This window comes from Macrotis lagotis, chromosome X (assembly GCF_037893015.1).
Source record: "Macrotis lagotis isolate mMagLag1 chromosome X, bilby.v1.9.chrom.fasta, whole genome shotgun sequence".
In the NCBI taxonomy this organism is placed as follows: domain Eukaryota; kingdom Metazoa; phylum Chordata; class Mammalia; order Peramelemorphia; family Peramelidae; genus Macrotis; species Macrotis lagotis.
In genome coordinates, this window is record NC_133666.1 from 430480744 (window position 1) to 430499388 (window position 18645).

Here is an 18645-nt window from a genome sequence, read left to right on the forward strand (position 1 = left end):
AAAGTTTTCTCATTCCCCCTCAGTTCCCCCTTCTTCCCCTGCCCTGTAAAAACATTTTTCCCCTCTTTTATGTGAGACAATCTATCCCATTCTACCTTTCCCTTTCCTTTTTTTCTACACATTTGTTTCTCACTCCTTAAATTTTTAAACATATTATCCCTTAATATTTTAACTCAGATGTATACTGTGTGTATATGTGTGTGTGTGTGTGTGGGGGGGTAATGTTTGTGTGTATTCCTCCTAACTGTTCTAATACTGAGTTACCAGTATCATCATCCCATGTTAAAATATAAATAATTTAGTCTTATTAAGTCCTTATGATTTCCCTTTCCTTTTTACCTTTTTATGCTTCTTTTGAATCTGTTTGTAAATCAAATTTTCTGTTTAGTTCTGGACATTTTATCAGGCAAAATTGAAAGCTCCCAATTTCATTGGATGTATATCATTTCCCCTGAAAGAGTATGCTCAGTTTTGCTGGGTAGTTAAATTTTGGTTATAGTTCAATATCTGTATTCCTGGAATATGAAATTCTAAGCCCTACAATCCTTTAATGTAGAATGTGCTGAATCTTTTCTTATTCTGACTCCTGCTCCATGATATTTAGACTGTATCTTTCTGACTTTGCAATATTTTCTCCTTAACTTGGTATCTTGGAATTTTGGTTATAATAGTCTTGTCAGTTTTCATTTTGGGATCAAAGGATTCTTTCAATTTCTACTTTAATTTTGTTTCTAGAATATCAGGGCAGTTTTTTTTGATAATATCTTGAAAGATGATTTCTCGACTATTTTTTTTATCATAACTTTGCAATAATTTTTAAATTATCTATCTGGGATCTATATTACATACTAGTTGTGTTTTCCAATGAGATGTTTCTATTTTTTCATTCTTTTGGTTTTCTTTTATTGTTTCTCTATTTCTCATAAATTCATTACTTCCATTTGTTCAATTTTAATTTTTGAAGAATTATTTTCTTCAGTGAGTTTTTTGCTTCCTTTTTCATTTTGTCAATTCTACTTTATAAGGAATTCTTTCCTTCAGAGGATTTTGGTGCCTCTTTTTTTTCCCATTTGGCCAATTCTGCTTTTTTTAAGGCATTCCTCTCTGGCTTTTTTGGATCACTTTTACTATTTGTCTTCATCTATTTTTAAGGTATTTTTTCTATCTCCTTTACCAAGTTACTGACTCATTTTTCATAATTTTCTTACATTACACATTTCTTTCCCCAATTTTTCCTCTACCTCTCTTGAGCTCTTTCATGTCCTGAGACCAAATCATATTTTTCTTAGAGCCTTTGGTTTCAAGAATTTTTACTATGTTATTTTGTCCTGACTTTGTTCTCAGTGTTTTGAACTTCCATAATAACTTTCTCTGTTTAGATTTTTTTTCTGTTGCCTCCTTATTTCCCCAGACTGTGGTTTGATTTTAACTGTTTGTTAAAATAGTGTTCTGGCTCCAGGATGAGGGTGCCTTGTCCTAAGTTTGTGAGATTTTATACAGCTATTTCATAGATACTCTTGAGGACTTATACAATTTCAATTCTTCCAGTGTTGTCTGATCCAAGGAAAGGTCCAATTACAGGATCCAATTATAGGCAAAGGAGCAGTTTACTGCCTCAGTACTAGCAAAGAGATGCCTGTAATCTCCTTTTGACCCATGGATCCATCCCCTTATGGTCTGTGTACTGAGAGCTATGGTATGAGCTGTTGAAACTGCTTATTCAGTGCAAGCTGGCATTGCTTATTCAAACCAATCCTGCTCTTGGTTTGCTGGGGTCTGGTCTGAGTTGACCAGGCCTGCTATAGCTTGTGTTCCTCTGTCACCCTGGAGCCACAGATCTTTCTGCCAATCTTCGAAGTTATCTTGCACTGGAAAAAGTGTTTCACTCTGTCTTTTATGAGTTTTGTCAATATAGAATTTATTTAGAGTCATTATTTAAAGGAATTTGGAGGGGTTTGGGGAGAGCTCAGGTGACTCCCTGACTTTACTCTGCCAAATTGACTCATTCTCTCTTACCCTGCCAACTTAGATTTTTAAAGGACTTGTAGTAGTAGAGAGAAAAGCAAGGGAACATATTGGTTGAACACAAAAGCTGAGACTGCCAAATTTAGAATCAATTAAAACTGTTGAGGAAAGTGAAGGACAAATTTAATGCATTTAAAACTACAATTCAGGAAAAAGGAAGATCACAGTAGGGACAGGACACTGTATAAGGATCATAGGATTATGCTAAAAGGTTTTGGGGAAAAAGTAGAAGCCCTTCACAATTGATTTGCTTCCATTTTCTTTGCTAAGCAATATGACCATTGACCTAGAAAGAATAGAACAAAGAAGTCCAAAAATATATTTGATGAATTACCAATTAAACAGGTAAATATCAAGAGATTATTTAAGTATCGTTGATGAGTTAAATTTATTTGGCAAAATGAAATGGGTTTCAGGGGACTTGAACAAACAGGTGATAGCTATTCCATCTTTGAAAAATGTGGAGAATACAGAAGAGACCACTGGATTTGGAAAAAAAATTCCTTCATTCCTGTTTTTCTGAACTACTAAAATTTCTACTCTAACCACCCTACCCCTTTCTATACTTGCCTCATTTTCATCCATTTCCTCTTTTGATTTATTTAATTTTTTTTCTTTTTATCAAATAATGGCCAATCAATAAGCATTCACTAACTTCTGGTATGTTAGGCTAAGTGCCAGAAAACAAAAAAAAATTACTTTTTTCCCCCTCCTACTTCTCTACACTTTGAAAAACAGAAGGAAAACCATAATCCTTGTAATATATATGCATAGTCAATCCAAACAAATTCCTGTATAGTGCATATATAAAGTTATGCTCCGTTTATCTTCATTCTATTTATACCAAATCTCTATCAAGAAGTAGGTGGCATGGTACATCAGGTGCCCTTTAGGACCATGGTTGGTCATTGCATCAGAGTTATATCTTTCAAAAATATCTTTACAATATTGCCGCTATTGTATAGATTATTCTCCTGGTTCTTAATTTATTCTATATCCATTCATGAAATCTTTTCAGAATATTCTGAAGCCATCTCCTTACTAATGTCTTACTGTTCAATATTATTCCACTACATTCATATATCATGATTTTTTTAACCATTGCCCAACTGAACATCATAACTTAAGTTCAGATTTAATTCCTCAAATTATTTGAGGACAGACTGAATAACAAGTGTCTAGAGACAAGAAAGTCTGAGAGAAAGAAGAAAGAAATAGGAAGACAACCATAAAGAAATAAATAGGCTTACTCACATGGGTCCAGCATGGAGGGGGATGTGGGTCAAACTTTTGCATCCTGCCCATTTCCTGTTCAGGGAAAAGGGGATAAAGAGTGACCTCCCTCAACATGACTGAGGTCAGATACCCACTTTTGAAGACTGTAAGAAACAAGCATCTTACCAAGAACTCAGAAGTAGTGAAGCATAAAAGGTCCTGTATTGAAACATTCTTAAGAATGGGTGGCCCAAACCAAAATAGGCACACCTGAGTCCAGAATCATATCCTGAAATCTCCTTTCTAGAAACACAAGTCCCTCCCATATCCCCAATTGACTTGGTATTGCAAAGGACAAAGGTATATTTAAAGTACACAATTCTCTCCCTACCTGGGTCCCAATTTTTTATCAAAACATCCCCTTCCTCAAAATTTGGTAACCAGGCCTTTAATCATATAACACAGATATGTGAATGTGGCACCTAGACTGTTGCCAGTTTATTCACAAATACAGCCAACATTCTAATTCTATGGTCTCTTCCTTTCCTGTTGCAAGTTTATCTCCTATATAGAGAGGAATTCCTTTTAATCATAGTCAGATGCAAATTAACTTGTTTACATTCCTCATATCATGGTTTATAATTATACACCAATCTATGTTTATAGCTTTTTCCTTCATTTTCCCTAGCATTTTTCTATAAGACATAAACTCCTTTCCTCAGTTTCTTATATCTAATGTAGAAATGAAAACTAATCACTACAAAGGTTGACAGTCAGGAAGCAGGAGAAGGGGCAAAGGGATGGGTTGAGGTTGCTGTTATATTGGTGAGTTTGCATTTAATAATGGAGTGTTATATTGAACAATGGACAGAATTTCCACATGAGAAGGGCTTATGCTGAACTATTTGAATCAGAGGTTCACAATGATCAATTGGAAAGGGAGTCAGAACACTTTAGAAAATATTAGACAGGCACAAATAATATTTACTTAATATTCAAAAAACTAGACAGATATGTCTCCTTCAACATTTTCACCATTTCTTTTATCTGGTATATTCACAAAGATCAAACATATAGCAGTGGGTTCTGCCTCATTTCTGTGACTTTGAATCTTACCTGCTTATAAAGTTTAAGCTTCAGTTTTTCAGAATGTATCATAATCATATGTAAGGATATTGATTTGTACTCATGCACTTATTCCATTCTAATTTTTCACTAAATCTTTTGTGCATGTATCTATCACCCCTAACCAATTTATGTCATCTCAAGATGGAGATCTCATTATACTTAACTCTCTGGATCTTTCAGATCCCAGCAAAGTTCAATGGGTATCAAAAAAACTTAATAATAGCATGCTGGATGAAATAGTAGACACACTACAAATACATCTTTTTTTAGAAAAAATTAGAAAGACCTTTCAAAATACAAACACCAAAGGAAATGTAAAGTACAATATTATTTTCTCTGTACCCCAAAGTTAAAGGATGTTTGTTATAATGATTTTTGCCTTTTTGGACTTAAATAGTTAACTTTGATTTCATGGATTTAATTTTTGGTTTTAATATTGTTTTATTTGTGTTGGATCTTGCTTGTTTGATACCAGGAGCAAAAATTACAGGCTTGTGGGCAAACATAAAATTATTCATAGGAATATATACATTTCAAATCAACTGTAATTATCCAATGCATTTTTTAAAGTACTTACTAAGAATTTTCTGACAAATCAGTTCTTACAACATCACAAACACTTTTAATTCTACTTTTATTATCTCTGATTCAATTACAAGTTTCCTGAAAATAGATATAAGATTTTTTTTTCATTTTGCCATTTCCCATGGTAGATAGGGGATTGAAGTTGGGTGCTTACATAAACTTGCTAAGTGAATGGGTATTAGAAATATTTTTCATGATCCTATAATAACAATTAAAATAATTACAAAAGAGATTTAAACTTGATTCATAACTTTAGGAGTTGGGGGCTGAACCTTTGATAATTATTGTTTTAAACAACTAAAAAATATCTTACCTTCCTGAATAAAATAGTTGTGGTACTATTTTCTTTTTCACTTGAATAAAAAAAAATCAGGTATTTTTTTAAAAAGTGTTCAATAGGAGACTCACTTAGAGGTTTCTTGTATGCATTTGATTCTTCAAGTGCCTCACAGGCAGCTCCAAGTATTTTACTTCATCAGATGCGTTTAATTACTGTATTTAAGCCTTGGGAGCTCTCCTTTCTTGCTGCCTGATGAGGCTATCTCTTAAAAGCAGGTTGCCTTCATTAAGTGAAGTACCCATAAAGGTTTTCAAGACATGCAGCACTTCTCCAAAATTCAAGTCCCTTTCTCTGTCTTATTTTTAATGCTTTAAGAAAATTTAAAATAAAAAAATTCATCATCTTCCATTTTATAAATCATTATTTCTACACATATAAAACTATAAAGAATAAAAGTGATTGTTGACAACCACAGTTGCAAATCTTTCTGGTAAGGACCTGGCAGGAAAGCTGAAGTAACTGGATACTTTCCTACAGAATGTGCACTAAACACAGAAGATTCCATTATGAATTAATTGAGTTCCCAGTTTTAAGAGTGTCTTTCTTACATCCCTAGGGGAAGTAGTGACTGAGAAACCTGCTCAGCATTTCCTCCTGGGGTGTACCTCTTTCCTACCTGTCTTCTTGCTGATTTTTAAAATTTACCTAGGTGCTAAAGATTCAAGCCAGAGCAAATATTTAGGCTACCTAGAAATTTTTCCTGTCTTACAGTTGAGTATGGCAAATTTCCAATTCTGATTTTGATCAAAAATACTTTTTTTTCTTCAGAAGAATCCAGATCTTAATCTATTAGGTAAATGGAATTTTATTTTCCTCCTGGAACATTTTGGAAAAATTTACTTTTTATTGTCAATAATTTATTTCTTAGACAAGCAGCCTCAAAGATAAAATTTCCAAACTGAAAGATGAGAAAGGTAGCTATATTAAAGAAAAAGGTACAATCCATTTAAACTGAACTGAAAATTAGGAAGTTAGAAAAAAATAAAATTAAGCATCTAGTCTGTTGACACAAATTGCATATTCAAAAAATATGCCACTTAATGTTTGGCTTTAATCAATTCGAAAGTACCTTATTAAGCCAGTTGTATCCTATCTAAAAATGCATTACAAGCAGAATTGAAATATTTTAAAATTATTCACATAGACTCGCAATATTTCACTTTTCTGTTTTTTTCTTTTGTTTTTTATTAGCTATTTTACTCCTGTATTCTGTGATCTGAAAGTTTTTGAAGAACTTTGCATATCTTCTATATTCTGAGCAATACAGTGATCCAAGATAATTCCAAAAGACTAATGATGAAGCATACCTCTGCCTCCAAAGGATTAACATTGATTGAATATAGACTCAAATATGCTAGTTTTCATTTTATTACATTTTTATCTTCTTTTCATTCTTTCTTTTCTTTATTTGTTTACAAGATGACCAATATGCAAATGGTTTACGTAAATGTACATATATAATCTTTATTGGAAAGCTTACTGTCTCAGGGTTAGGGGACAGGAGAAAGGGGGGAGAATGTAACTGGAAACTCAAAAATTTTAAAAATATTCAAAAATCATAAAAAGTAAAGAAAACCCTTTTCTGAAGGCACATGTATCAGTCTATTATATAAGGTCTGTAGAGGTTGACTAGGTTGACATAAAATGAACCCAATTATCTCTACAACATTACAATGAAATATACATCTAGTTAAATAACAGCAACAATAAACCAACATAGGTGGAAAAGTTCCCCACTTTTCCCAGTTCTTTTTCTTTTTTTCCTCTCTACCTTTTCATTCAGAATTTTAAAGAATAAAGTAACCAACAAGAATCAGTCATATGTATTCATAGCATGTCTATATATCTATAATCTATCCTTCCAGTTTCAAGCAGCACATATATCATTCTATTTTTTTCCAGATAAAGCTTTGTCTACTACTTGCAGCCCTAGGATACACCTGTCAGCTGTGGAGGCATCCTAAAATTAAAACTGTAAGAACTGATGAAGAGGTATTAACTATAATTAATTAAAATGTTTTGCTTAAAATTAAAGAAACTATTTATTGTTTAGGACTCTTCAATTTAAAAAGGAATACTGCTGCTAATTGGTTAGGGTGGCAGGGAAACATGACATTAGGCAAAATACTGTTATAGGAAGAATTTCTTTCCAATAAATCAATGTAATAATTTGAGAGAAATATCACAAAAAATCAAAAGATGAATTGTAGCAGTGTAATCTTTATAATGATAACCTAACTCAAACTTCACTTTCCTACTTTCTCATCACATTTTCACCTTTGGAAAGCAGAACAGGAAGAATCCTTTTATGTCTTTCTATTTCAGAGGAACTAAATATTGATGAAATATAAGATTTGAATTCCTTTTTTATTTTTATTTTTGTAATTTATATTTATGAAAGATGTTATTTGAGTTTTACAATTTTCCCCCCAATCTTACTTCCCTCCCACAACCCCACCATGGAAAGAAATGTCAGTCTTTACTTTGATTCCTGTGTTGTACCTTGATCCATATTGAGTGTGATGAGAGAGAAATCATATCCTTAAAGAAGAGACAAGAAATCTAAGAGGTAACAAGATCAGACAATAAGATACCTGTTTTATTTCTAAATTAAAGGGAATAGTCCTAGAACTTTGTTCAAACTCCACATCTCCTTATCTGGGTACAGATGGCACTCTCCTTTACAGACAGCCCAAAATTGTTCCCAGTTGTTGCACTAATTGAATGAACGAGTCCATCAAAGTTGAACATCACTCCCATGTTGCTCTTAGGGTATACGGTGTTTTTCTGGTTCTGCTCATCTCACCCAGCATCAGTTCATGCAAATCCCTCCAGGCTTCCCTGAAATCCCATCCCTCCTGGTTTCTGATAGAACAATAGTGTTCCAGGACATACATATACCACAGTTTGCTAAGCCATTCTCCAATTTAAGGACATTTACTTGATTTCTAATTCTTTGCCACCACAAACAGGGCTGCTATAAATATTTTTGTACAAGTGATGTTTTTACTCTTTTTCATCATCTCTTCAGGATACACATGCAGTAGTGGTATTGCTGGGCCAAAGGGTATGCACATTTTTGTTGCCCTTTGGGCATTAGTTCCAAATAGCTCTCCAGAAAGGCTGAATGAGTTCACAGCTCCACCAACAATGTGATAGTGTCCCAGATTTCCCACAACCCTTCCAACAATGATCATTATCCTTTCTGGTCATATTGGCCAATCTGAGAGGTGTGTGGCGGTACCTCAGAGATGCTTTAATTTTTATTTCTCTAATAATTAATTACTTAGAGCAATTTTTCATATGGCTATGGATTGATTTCATCTCCTCATCTGTAAATTGCCTTTGCATATCCTTTGACCATCTGACAATTGGGGAATGGCTTTTTGTTTAATAAATATGACTCAGTTCTCTGTATATTTTAGAAATGAGTCTTTTGTTGGAATCATTAGTTGTGAAGATTGTTTCCCAATTTACTAAATTTCTTTTGATCTTGGTGACAGTGGTTTTATCTGTGCAAAAGCCTTTTAATTTAATGTAATTGAAATCATCTAAATGCTTTTTGGTGATGTTCTCCAACTCTTCTATAGTCATAAAATGCTCCACTTTCCATTGATCGGACAGATAAACTAGTCCTTGATCTTCTAATTTGCTAATAGTATTGTTTTTTATGTCTAAGTCCTGTAACCATTTGGATCTTATCTTGGTAAAGGGTGTTAGGTATCGGTCTAATGTAAGTTTCTTCCATACTAATTTCCAATTATCCCAGAAGTTTTTATCAAAGAGGGAGTTTTTATCCCAATAGCTGGACTCTTTGGGTTTACCAAACAGCAGCTTACTATAATCATCTCCTGCTTTTACACTTAGTCTATTCCACTTTTCCACCACTTTATTTCTTACCCAATACCAAACAGTTTTGATGACTGAAGCTGTATAATATAATTTTAGATCGGGTAGGGCTCAGGCCCTTCTCTTGCACTTTTTTTCATTAAGCTCGTGGCAATTCTTGACTTTTGAATTCTCCGTATGAATTTACTTACACTTTTTTCTAACTCATTAAAGTAATTTTTTTGGAATTTTGATTGGTAGGGCACTAAACAGATAGTTTAGTTTTGGTAGAATTGTCATTTTTATTATATTAGATCTACCTATCCCTGAGTAGTTGATATTTGCCCAGTTATTGAAATCTGATTTAATTTGTGTGAGAAGTGTTTTATAATTGTTTTCAAAAAAGATTCTGGGTCTGTCTTGGCAAATAGACTCCCAAGTATTTTATATTGTCTGAGGTTACTTTGAATGGGATTTTTCTTTCTAGCTCTTCCTGCTGTAACTTTCCTAGACATATATAGAAAAGTTGAGGATTTATGAGGGTTTATTTTATAACCTGCAACTTTGCTAAAATTGCTAATTGTTTCCAATAGTTTTTTGGATGATTTCTTGGGATTCTCTAGGTCTACCATCATGTCATCTGGAAAGAGTGAGAGTTTTGTCTCTTCCTTCCCAATTCTAATTCCTTCGATTTCTTTTTCTTTTCTAATTGCTGAAGCTAACTTTTCTAATACAATATTGAATAGCAGTGCTGATAATGGGCAGCCTTGTTTCACCCCTGATCGTATTGGGAATGCCTCTAGCCTCTCCCCATTGAATATAATGCTTGTTGATGGATTTAGATATATACTGCTATTTATTCTAAGGAACAGTCCATTTATTTCTACACTCTCTAGTGTTCTTAGTAGGAATTGATGCTGTATTTCGACAAAAGCTTTTTCAGCATTTATTGATTTGATCATATAATTTCTGATAGGTTTGTTGTTGATATAATTGAGTATACTAACAGTTTTCCTAATATTGAACCAACCCTGCATTGCTGGGATAAATCCTACTTGACAATAATATATTATGCTAGTGATAACTTGTTATAATCATTTTGCTTAGATTTTAAGATTTTTTCAACTGTATTCATCAGGGAGATAGGTCTATAATTTTCTTTCTCTGTTTTAATACTTCCTGGTTTACATAACAGCACCATATTGGTTTCATAGAAAGAATTCGGCAGAGTTCCATCTTTTCCTATATTTCCAAAGAGTTTATATAGAATTGGGACCAATTGTTCTTTAAATGTTTAGTAGAATTTGCTTGCGAATCCATCAGGCCCTGGAGATTTTTTCTTAGGGAGTTCAATGATTGCTTGTTGAATTTCTTTTGTTGTTTAGGTATTTAATCTCCTCTTCATTTAACCTGGGGAACTTATATTTTTGTAAATATTTACCCATTTCACTTAGATTATCAAATTTATTGGCATAGAGTTGGGCAAAATAATTTCGAATTATTACTTAAATTTCCTCCTTATTGGTGGTGAGTTCACCTTTTTTCATTTATGATACTAGCAATTTGGTTTTCTTCTTTTTTTTTTAGTCAAATTGACCACATGTTTATCAATTTTATTGGTTTTTTCATAATACCAACTTTTGGTTTTATTTATTAATTCAACTTTTTTTGCTTTGATTTTATTAATTTCTCATTTAATTTTTTAGATTTTCTAATTTGGTATTTAATTTGGGATTTTTGATTTGTTCTTTCTCTAATTTTTTAGTTGCATGCTTAGTTCATTGATTTCCTCTTTCTCCAATTTATTCATGTAAGCATTTAAAGCTATAATATATCCCCTGAAAGTCACTTTGAATGAATCCCATAGGTTTTGGTATGTTGTTTCATTATTATCATTATCTAGGATGAAATGGATAATTCTTTCTATAATTTGTTTTTTGGACCACTCATTTTTTAAAATGAGGTTATTCAGTTTCCAATTTGTTCTGGGTCTATATCTCCTTGGCCTAATATTGCATATGACTTCTATTGCATTGTGATCTGAGAAAGATGTATTCACTCTTTCTGCCTTTCTGCAGTTGATCATTAGGTTTTTATGTCAAAGTACATGGTCAATTTTTGTATAAGTTCCATGTAAAGCAGAGAAAAATTTATATTCCTTTCTATCCCCATTCACTTTCCTCCATATGTCTACCATATCTAATTTTTCTAACAATCTATTTACCTCCTTAACTTCTTTCTTGTTTATTTTATGATTCGATTTATCTAGATCTGAGAAAGGGAGGTTAAGGTCTCCCATTAGTAGAGTTTTGCTGTCTATGTCTTCCTGTAGTTCTTTCAGCTTCTCCTCTAAGAATTTGGGTCCTGTCCCAATGGGTACCTATATATTCAGTATTGAAATGACTTTATTGTCTATGGTACCTTTTAGGAGGATAAAGTTTCCTTCCTTATCTCTTTTTAACACTATTTTTGCTGCTGCTTTGTCTGAGATAAGCATTGCTATGCTTGCTTTCTTTTCTTTCTTTTTTTTTGCAAGGCAAATTGGGTTAAGTGGTTTGCCCAAGGCCACACAGCTAGGTAATTATTAAGTGTCTGAGACCTTATTTGAACCCAGGTACTCCTGTCTCCAAGGCTGGTGCTTTATCCACTATGCCACCTAGCTGCCCCATGCTTCCTTTCTTTACTTCAGCTGAAGCAAAATATATTTTGCTCCAACCTTTTACATTTACTCTCTATTTATCTCTCTGCTTCAAATGAGTTTCTTGTAAGTAGCATATTGTCGGATTCTGCTTTTTAATCCATTCTGCTATTCACTTACCTTTTAAGGGAGAGTTGATCTCATTCACATTCAAAGTTATGATTACTAATTCTTTATTGCCCTTCATGCTTCCCTGTTTGTATTTTCCCCCTTCCCCCCTTATCCATATTCCCCATTATTTTGCTTCTGAATACCACCCCCTTCTTTGTGTTTGCCCTCCTATATCACCACCTCCCCTTTCTTTCCCCTTTCCCTTTTTCCCTTTTTCTTTCCCTTCTGAGAAAGATATATTTTGTTTGTTCCCTTTTTTCCCCATTTCCCTTCCATTTCTCCATCCCCCCCTCCCCTTTTAATAGTAGAAAGGTTAGATGTTTTATAACTCAACTGAGTATGTGTATGTTGACTTTAAGCCAAGTCTGATGAGAAGAAGATTCAGGTATTTCTGATCTGCTCCCTTCTTCCCCTCTATTACCATAGGTATTCTGTACCTCTTAGTGTAATGAGATTCACCCCATTCAATCGTCTTCCACCTCCCGTCTCTTTCCTGTCCCCCTTTTTAAGGAGGTAGTATTTTTTTAATATCGTTCTATCTGAGTCATAGGAAATTCTGAGTATCTGTCACTTCTAGTTAAGTATATTCTATCTAATAGACTTAAAATTCTTGAGAGTTATTAGAGTCTTTCTCCCAAGGGGGTTAAAGTCAGTTACATCCCATTAGATAGCAATCTCATGGATAAATCATGAATAGCCATCATTTCTGGCTAGGTATATTCTCTCTGTTAGAGTTACAATTCTTAAGATTTATGAGAATCTCTTTCCCCATGCTGGGATATAGCCAGTTTCAACTTACTGGATAGCAGTTTTTTTCCTTTTACCACCCCCTTTTTTCTTTTTTTTTAAATACCTTTTCATGTGTCTCTTGAACCTCCTGTTTGATGTCCAAATTTTCTATTTATCTCTGGTCTTTTCATCAGGAAGTTTTGGAAATATTCCATTTCATTAAATATCCATCTTTTTTCCCTGGAAGAGAAGGCTCAGCTTTGAGGAATAGTATGTTCTTGGCTGCATTCCAATCTCCCTTGCTCTTCAAAATATCTCATTCCATGCCTTTCAATCCCTTAATGTTGATGAAGCCAGGTCCTGCATGATCCTTATTGTGGCTCCTTGATATTTAAATTGTTTCTTTCTCACTGCTTGTAGGATTTTTCTCTTTTATCTGATAGTTCTGGAATTTGACCACAACATACCTTGGTGTTTTCATTTTAGGGTCTTTTTCTGGAGGGGATCGATGTATTCTTTCAATATATACTTTTCTCTTCGGTTCCATGATATCAGGGCAGTTTTCCATCACTAGATCCTGTAATATTAGGTCCAGCCTTTTTTTCTCTTCAATGTTTTTAGGAAGTCCTATAATTCTCAGGTTGCCCCTCTCAATCTATTCTCAAGGTCAGTGGTTTTGTTGATGATGTATTTTACATTTTCTTCTGTTTTTTCTGTTTTTTGATTTTGTTTAACTGGCTCTTGCTGTCTCATGGAGTCATTAGTTTCTGCAGACTCCATTCTTTTGTTATGGAGGAATTTTCTTCATTAACCTTTTTCAACTTCTTTTCTAATTGGTCAATTCTACTTTTGAAAGAGCTTTCCATTTGACCCATTCATGTTTTGAGAGAATTATTTTCTTTTTGCATTTGCCCAATTGAGGATCTGAGAGAATTATTCTCATTTTGTATTTGTCCAATTTAGGATCTGAGAGATTTATTCTCCTTTTGTATTTGTCCAATTGTATTTTCTAAGGATTTGTTTTCTTGTTGCAAGGTATTAATCTTCTCTCCCAAATTTTCCAGTTGATTTTTAAGCTCCTTCCTTATTTCTTCAAGGAAGTATTTCTGCATTGAAGACCAGATCGTATTCTCCTTAGAGATTCTAGGACTTTCTGAGTTAGGTTCTTTCCCTTCCAAGAATTTTTCTATGGATCCACCTTTCTGCTTACCCTTCTTCATTTTGCTAAGATCTTGAGTTGGGGGGGGGGGGTGCTGGTTCACAGGGGCTTGGGATCACTAAAGGCTTTACTCACTGAATGCAATTCTCTGGATTTCCAGGAGGAAATGCTGGTTGCTTTCTCTGGAGTGTCTGTGACCTTGACTGAGGCCTTCTCCCTTTGCTTGAAGGGAGGAGTTGGAGCTATTGAATTCTTTTGCCTTCAATCAGTGGTGGGCTTTACTCTAGCCTGAGGTCATTCACTCTAGATTGTCAGCTGGGCTGATTGTTCTGCTCACACTCCTGGGCCTGAGGCAGAAGTAGTCTGGAAATGTTTTTTTTCTGGGAAGAGGCCTCCACTGTAATGGAAGTGTGGACTCAGAGCTCCTCAGACCAGAGGAGCCCAGGGATGGTGTCTGCAGTTCTCCTGCACTGGAACTCTCCCCCCCCCCCCAGCCCTGTCAGCAAGCTCCAGAGGGACAGCACCAACAACCAGTGCCTCTGCTCCCTAGTTGAATCAAGTCCCTGCCATCTAGCCCCACTGCTAATCCAGCAGGTCTGGCTCTCAGGCCCTCAGACTCCAGGTTCCAATTCAGCTGCTAATCTGGTTGATCAGGGCTGAACCTCCCTCTGAGCCCAGACTCACCCTCCTGAATTCAGCCAATGGGCCTACGGGGAAAAGTCCTGAGGTAGATGTTCTTTCTTCTGGCTTTTCTTTCTGAGTTTTATGGGTCAGATATCTGTTAAGAGGTTTTTATTCCATATGATAGATGGGGAAAAGATCAGGAAACTAGAACTGTGCCTGTCTTCTCTCCGCCATCATGGCCGGAAATCAAATTTGCATTCCTGATGAAGGTCTTCTACAATTATTTAATTATATCATGAAAATTCTTTCCTATGGCAAATCTCTTCCTCACAAAAGTCCAAATCTGATACCTCATCATGTCTAGTAACCAAGGGTACTTGATGGCTCTTCTAGGACAGTTCTATCCTGTTACTGTTAAGTACAATCAACTGGAAGGGCTTTGACTATGGATTGGCTAGGACTATCTGCTCACTGAAAATCAGAGTAATTAAAGTCAGGAAGATTCATCACTAGAAGTATGAGTACTTCTTGACAAGGTGTTGACTCTGGTAACCATAAAATAGGTAAAAAAATGCAAAACAAAAAACTGTTCTCAGTCTTGTGCAGCCTATATGGCAGTAGACGATTGGCAAAATTAATAGAACAGATAAATGACTAAATGACTAAATAGAACTAATAGAACAGATAAATGACTAAATAAAAGAGTGGTCAAGGGATTATAAGAGTAGTACATTTCTTAGACATTTTAAAATTTAATTTAACTCTTGGTATGTAGAATGTTGCTCCGCAGTCAATGAGTTGAAAAAGAATCTAACAGGGGCAGCTATGTGGCATAGTGGATAAAGCACTGGCCTTGGAGTCAGGAGTACCTGAGCTTAAATCTGGCCTCAGACACTTAATAATTACCTAGCTGTGTGGCCTTGGGCAAGCTATTTAACCACGTTTGCCTTGCAAAAAACCTAAAAAAAGAAAGAATCCAAAAGTATCCATATTGACATTTTCCTATTTAAAGTCATATGAAATGAAATTGTAAATGGAAAGAATGATTACATGTTCTATTCAGAGAGACTATTAAAGGGAATGAATGAGTCCCATCCTCTGCCCAAAACTAGTCAGAAAATTAATTTCAATGTATATTTGGTAATTTTGACTTGAAAACTTGAGCAAATAAATTGCTGCCATGAACCTTTTTGCAATTTTATTGCCAGCACCTGAAATAATTGATGAAAAAATAAAGGAATATTTTATAAAGGCCTTAAAATTCTCTAAACTAAATTTACCTTTTTTGTTGCTTTTGTTCTTGAATTCTCATAGACTTTAATGTAGAAGTAAGCAGTGGGAAGGATAGTATCAAATATGCTGGTGGTTTTTTTAAGGAAATGAAAGAAGTCAGAGACTCATAGACTACTTTAAAACCCCACAAATGTACAGGAAGAATGTTAGATATTCCTGCAGATGAAAACACCAAGTAGCACCATATAAAGGAAAACTACTGTAACAACAAACAGGAAATAACAGTTTCAGAATGTCAAGGTCACTTAAGATTTAGTTATCTATCTACAGTTAAAATGTAAAATAAATATCACATCAAAATCAATAAGAACTAAATAGAAAAGATAAAGATGGAAATACAGAACAAATATATTTCTCTGGCTCTACTTGTCTGAAGAGACTTGTTATTTTTAACATAAAATGAATAAATGGTAAAAATATTTTCTATAGTGAAACTAAAGGACCCCTCAAACCATCGTAGGAGATGGTTTTTGTCAAGGGGAAGAACAGACAACCCAAGACAATATTGTTTTAGAACACAAACTTTTTTGTAAAACATTATAAAGACTTGAAGATTAGGAACATTATGAGTTCATGATAATATATTTTAAAAAATGGAGGATAAAAAAAAATTAGTCTGAAGCAAGGTTGGATAAAGATTTATTTAAATCAGATCATCCCAGACTTTTATAAATGAAATTCATGAGACTAAAAACAGACAGTAAATTAATCAGATTTGCTGATCTTTCTATAACAATCTATTCTCAACTGAATTAACAGAAGATTCATATTTGGACTCTACCACTGACTAACTCAATTTATATTGTAAAGAAGCAGTAGCATGTAAGAAGATAAATTAGGCAGTATATTATACCTATATCTAGAAAACTCAGAGATGAATGTCATATTTAGATAATTTACTTATCCATGTACATTTTTATGTTTTGAATCTCATGAATAAATAATCTCAACTGCTGGAGTGGTTTCATTTTCTTCTGTGGCTGGGAAAACAATAGAGGGTGTTTTTTTGTATTTTATTTTTCCCTGGTTGCATAAAAAAACATTTTACCATTTATTTTTAAAAATTTGAGTACCAAATTTTCTCCTTTCTTCCTACATTCCCCAACTGAGAAATCAGCAATTTGATATAGGTTATAAATGTGCAGTCATACAAAACATCTTCATAATAATCATTCTATGAAAGAAACATAGATATCATGTTGTGTGCTGGTCAGCTAACTTATACTTTACTCATAACCTAATACTTCACTCAGTCTAGCTGTAATTAAGTTCTCAGACAACTGCTGAAGGGGCAGGAGATAAACATGGCAAGTTCTCTGTTTATTCAATCCAAACCAAGTGCTTAAATACCTCCATTTTTACTCCCAGTTCCGTGGCATTCTCTAAGTACAAGTCAAAGAACGCTCTGGTGCTCATGGATAGCAGGTGTTAAAAATTTACTTCCTCAGCCTATTACTCTCACACAAAGTCCCAGGAAGTGCCAAACATAGGGAACAGATGGGAAGATCCAGAAAGCAGACCCAAGTAAGGAGGCCATTGGTGTACATAGGCAAGAGGACCTTCCTGTGCTCTCAACAGTCTCTTATAATCCCACCCCCCCAAAAAAAGTTCCAAGAAAAATTAAGTTCAAAAAAGTATGATTCAGTCTGTATTCAGACACCATCAGTCTTTCTCTGGGGATGAAAAGCATTTTTTATCATAAGTACTTCAGAGTTGTCTTGCATCATGGGATTGCTAAGAAAATCTAAGTCATTCACAGCTGGTAATCCTTACTTTGTACAAAACACTTTTCTCTTTGCATCGTCTCATGGAAATCTTTCCAGGTTTACATGACAGTATCCTGTACATCAATTCTTATAGCAGAATAGTATTCATAAGTGCATAGTACAACTTATTTAGCTAGTATTGGATGTTTTGTCCTTTTTTCAAAGAGGACAACAATATCAGGGAGGTGATACCATGAATTAAATTTGATTGAGAAGATTCTTTGCTAAGTTACCAGCCTCAATTTCTTCTCCAGTCATCTGGTTTCAGTGACCAGATATGAATCAGGACAGCTAGATATGGCCTGGATGAGCAGCAATCAGGATTAAGTGACTTGCTCAGAGTCACAGCTAGTATAAGACAAATATCTAAAGCTGGATTTGAACTCCTGTCCTCCTGACTCTGAGACCAGTGCTCTAATCACTGAGGAGCCTAGCTGCTCAACCTTTTGCCTAAAATCAAGTATATGTTCATATATACATATGAACATATATGATATATATATGTATATGGTATATGTTCTTATCAACATATTTAGTCATTACTGAACTGATGGGCATACCCTCAATTTCTAACTCCCTGCCACCAGAAAAGAGCTGCTATAAATATCCCTGTACATATAGGTCCATTTCCTTTTGGGTTTTCATCATTTTTGGAATACAGAGCTAGTAGTGACATCACTAGGTCAAAGGGAGGCATGTTTTATAGCCCTTTGGACATAATTCTAAATGTCTCTACAAAATGACCAAACTACTTTACAACTCCAACAACAATGCATCAAGGTCTTACTTCCCCTAACAACTCCTCCAACATTTGTCATTTTATTTTTCTTTCCTATCAACCAGTCTCATAGATATATAGCAGTACCTCAAAAATTGCTCCAATTTTCACTCCTCCAATCCACAGTTATAACATTTTTTTCAATATGGCTATACATAACATTGATAACCTCATCTGAAAAAATGTTCATATCTTTTCATCATTTTTCAATTGTGCAATGGCTATATTTGAGAAATCAGGACTTTTATCAGATTTATTTTTAATTTTTTTCCATAATTACAATTTCCCTGCCCCCATATACTCTATTCTTTCTTTTCTTTCATCCTGTAATTTCTCAAAAGCATTTTGAATTTTATTAACTCTTCC